The sequence below is a fragment of the Anser anser genome (genome assembly GCF_964211835.1).
Source record: "Anser anser genome assembly, chromosome: 1".
Classification (NCBI taxonomy): Eukaryota; Metazoa; Chordata; class Aves; order Anseriformes; family Anatidae; genus Anser; species Anser anser.
The window spans coordinates 45,768,439-45,772,819 of record NC_139720.1 but is presented as its reverse complement, the minus strand read 5'-3'; the positions used below and the strand labels follow the sequence as shown (position 1 = coordinate 45,772,819).

General features: G+C 49.0%; 1 long non-coding RNA gene across 1 annotated transcript; it reads left to right on the top strand.

Moving 5' to 3' along the window:
- The first annotated feature begins 215 nt into the window (after nt 1-215).
- LOC310892947 lies at nt 216-4,092 on the top strand. Its single transcript, XR_014578589.1, has 3 exons — nt 216-355; nt 969-1,131; nt 1,966-4,092. It is a non-coding gene; the product is annotated as an uncharacterized lncRNA (long non-coding RNA).
- The last annotated feature ends 289 nt before the right edge of the window (nt 4,093-4,381 follow it).

The following is a 4,381-nucleotide window of genomic DNA, read 5'->3' as shown; positions in this document are numbered from 1 at the left end:
GGGCCCCGGCGCCCGCTCCTCCCCGCGGCGCTGCGCGCCCCCGCCGAGCGGCAAGGGGCGGCGATCCCGGCGGCCGGGGCACGGCGCGCAGCTCCCGCCCGCCCCGCGGGGCCGTGAGGCGGGGAAGCGCGCCCCCGCCGCCCCGGTGCCCTCCTTCCATCCTTCTTTCCCTCCTTCCCTCGTTCCCTCCTTCCCTCAGCCCCCGCAGCCTCTGGGTTTCAGAGGGAAGGCAGCTCGCCCCGCGGGGTGGTGTCCCCTAGCTCTCTCCGTTAGGACACGCCACCGTCGCCTCACGCGAAGAAGGCGAGAATACGTTTTATTCCATACGTTTTCAATGGGTTGAGCAATCTGGAAGGTAAGCTGCTAACTGGGATCTCTCGGCAGGCTCGCCAAGGCTGCGTGGTAGGGAAGCCCCGCTACCTGCGTTCCGCTCACGGAAGCGTTGCTCTCGCTCCTCAGCGAACCGCAGGTTCAAGAGTCAAAGTGCGCAGGGGTATCGCAGATGGAGCTCCGTTTATCTGATCCACAGGGTAATGCACCAAAACCATCTGGGGGATTTCAAGGCCAGGGATGTTGTGCGGTGGAGATGTGCGCCTGGCTCCGCGGCCAGCAGCACATCCAGGACTAAACCAGCCGACACTACATCTGGCCGCCGTGCCATGTGTCAGCAGCCCCCGAGGGGGGACTGAGATGTAAGGATGCCAAAGGTGGCCAAGGTTGGCCTGGCAGCTGGGCAGCTGCACGCCTTGCAGCAGGGCTCGGCTGCTTTGCACAGAGGCTTTCAGGCTTCCCCTGTGCTTTGGCAAAGTGCTCTGCTGGAGGAGATTTCCTGGCATGAGACGGCACCAATTTGAGGATAAAAATCCCAGAGTTTCCTTTTATGGCTCTTTCCTGCTCAGCCTTGCCCTGCTCTAATCTACAGCTGGGTTCGCTGGAAGTGGTCTTTGACGCAAATTCTCTGGGTTCAGCACAGGGCACGCCCTCCTGCCTGAATCTGACCAATTTGGGACCGTTTTTAGCAGGCTTCTTCCCTATGGCAGACCAATGATTGACCAGACACCCGACGGCCAGCCCAGCTCACGGAGCTCATTTATCTCCTTGGGAGTTCTCCACCTGGCAGGCCATTTGCAGGTATTTCTGAGTGCATGTTGGAAGCAGGGGGTGCAGGTGGAAGGCTGGGCTGGCAGGGCTGTTAGGCTGAACTGTGCTGCTGTGAAATCGTGTGTGAGCTGACCTGGCCTCTAGACACCCATCTGGAAGTGTAAGCGTCCCCGAACATACAGAAGCCAGCCACTGTGGTGCAAGCGGCATGTCCTAATCTCACCGGAGCAGGTTAGGGCGTCTGTCCCTGGCCCAATTCCTCTGTAATTACTTACACAATGAGTAACAGCTTCCAGATGGCCTGCTGGGAGAGAACAAGAGAGAAACTTACCCTGTACCCCTACCAATTAGGCTATTGAGCTATTGATTACCTTAGGTGGTTGCCGTAGTGAGGTGGTTGTCCTCATTTGCTGTCAGCTTTTGACCACACGGAAAATGAGAAGCCTTGCCAGCAAAACCTCAGTGAAACCAGCACCTTCCCACACAGTGCAATGAACTGGTGTTGACCAGCATAAATATGCGATTTCAAAAAACATGAGGCACATTCATGTAGAAAGGACAGGAGCAGCCTTCTGCCCAGATCCACGTCTCGTACTGCTCAGCGCTTGGTGTTAGTTACTTGCACTCTTTCAGGTGTTATGTTGCTCAAACCATTCAAACAATAACATGTATTTAAAGTATTAACTGCACAGGATTAATACAGTTTTGATTCTGCTTCTTTATCATTTTTGACATAGTGTAAACACAGCAAGCAATAACATGTATTGGAAAACAAACCGTGTTTCTTAACTGAAACGCAAGCAGTGCTATAAGGAAATACATCACACTCAGTGGTTTCAGGTGGCATCTTTGATTCTTTTATAGGAGTGTTATGCAAATTGTCTTTCAAATGTCATCATGAACGATACGGCAAGCGAGGCTGGATCCTCCCTTTGGGATGTTTCCATCTTAGGAACCAGCAGCAAAGCTGTATGACACCCATGTCCTAAATCACAGCAAGTGGACCTGGAGAACAACGCTAAATATTTTTCGTCTGGATTTTTTTTCACACAAAATCAAATCAGTTCCATGGAACACAGCGGACTTGTGCTGTGTAGCAGAGAACAGTGTGTGTTTGCTTTTTCTCATGCTACAGTAGATATTTAAATGCCTTCCAAACTCACAGAGTGTATCTCATTGTTTTCTTGTAATGCCTGGCCCCATCTCCATGGGCTCTTATGTGCCCCCTCAGCTCACTGTGACTCCGCTCTTGTGACAGCCACTGACATCAGTGGAATTTTGTGTTTAATATTGGGAAGCATGAGATTCACATCCCTCTGGCATCTTCAATTTAAAAAAGCTGTGAACAAACCCCAAACCTCTCTATTTGGTCCAAGCAATTCCTTCCTTTGAGCTGGGAAGGGCTCATTTCCATCACTGGACATGGCTGTGAGGAGTCACTGGAAGTGTCTGTGATGTTGTGAAGGACAGTCCCTCCCAACTGCTTGTCACGTGGATAGGCATGGGTAGGAGATCAGTGAGATGGGTTTCCCTCTATAGACAAGAGACAAGAATATCATGCCCTGCACTTGATATACTGCCCACCTGTCTGAACTGACTTGTGGAAATACACTTTGAGGGATTCTCCTGCTCATAGGCACAGGCAAAAGCTCCTGCAGGTGAGGTAGGAGAGCATCGGAGGCTTGGTGATGCTGCTCAGCAGTGCTGTGAGGCTCTTTGCAATTTGCCCTGATAGCCTGGGAGCCCTCTGACTTCCTGTGGTTCTGTTCTCGAGTATGCAGTTTCAGGCTGTGTAGGGCTCAACTGCACCTACAGCAGCAGAGCTGAGTGCAGATGATGTTCACACCAAGCAACAGTCCGGTGTAGTGCAAGGGCTGGGTTAAGAAGTCTGAGCTCTGTTCTCCTCTGCTTATACAGAGATCTGTTTGGAAACTTTCCCAGAGAATGACTTGGTAAGATAAAAAATCATTTCAAAATGAAAGCTGCAAAAAATAATTTTGATAAGAAAAAAATGTCAAGTTTGGCCTTTTCTGGGAACAATGTGTTGTGATTTATTACTTGGAAAAACTCTGTTTATTTTTGTTTGGATAAGTTGCTTAGGAAATGAAAGGCATGGGATCATGCCCTCTGTGTATATACATACATGTATGTAAATGGAAGGTGTTTGCCCATTCTCCGGTAACCATTGAACACCATGACCAAATTTAACAGAGGGGTGGAGGCCTCAGAGGTAGTAACGTGCTACCAGTTTTTATCAAAGTAGATGGGGAGGAAAGAGACATCCTGTAAATGGACTTGTTGAAAGGAAGACTGCAGCGGGAACTGAGCCTCTGTTAGATAACAGTGAAACCATATGAGAGAAAGACCTTAAAAACACCCAACTGCAGGCAAAGCTCCTCATCTTCTTAAGAATGTGCTCCAACCAACACTGAGAGCTGTGGGGATCCAGGTTCCATTTACTCCTCTGTTCATGGAGCTAACTGCTTAATTTTCCTTTAATCATCATTATTAGCAATAACATATCAAATTAGACAGTTTGATTTTTCTCCCAGTGCTTCTAGTCAAAATCTCTCTACAACTACCTGAAGGGCTCTCCAAACTACCTGAAAGAAGGTTGCAACCAGAAGGGTGTTGGTCTCTTTTCTCGGGTGACAAGTGACAGAACACAAGGAAATGGCCTCAAGTTGCACCCGGGAGGGTTTAGATTGGTATATGATGAGGAATTTCTTCCCGGAGAGGGTGGTCAAGCATTGGAACGGGCTGCCCAGGGGAGTGGTGGAGCCCCCATCCCTGGGAGGTATTTAAGAGGTGTGTGGACATGGCACTAAGGGGCATGGTGTAGTGATGGGACTTGGGAGGGTAAGCTGATGGCTGGACTTGAAGGTCTTTTCCAATCTCAGTGATTCTATGATTCTATGAAAACGCACTTCTTATATTTCTGAAAGATTTTTTCCCAACAAATTTAATAAAATGCACAGCATTCATTTATCACCTTGAAAAACCTGTTGGGATTTTGGTGTCATGGAAGTTCATTGCTGGTGGTAGTTTTACATATCTGAACACCAGTTAGTGTTTGGCTCCACTCTAATCTCTCCTGCTGCTGTGCTTGTCCATGCTGTTGCTTTGAATGGCTGAGCTCGGTACAGCTAGTTACCTGACTGCCATCATCATTGGCCTTGTTTCCCCTGATTTAATGTGACCCTTAGCAAATTTTTCCGTGGTGTTATCAGTGGTGTTCTTAGCTGTCTAACTTTTTTTTTTTTTTTGGTCAGTTCTTCTT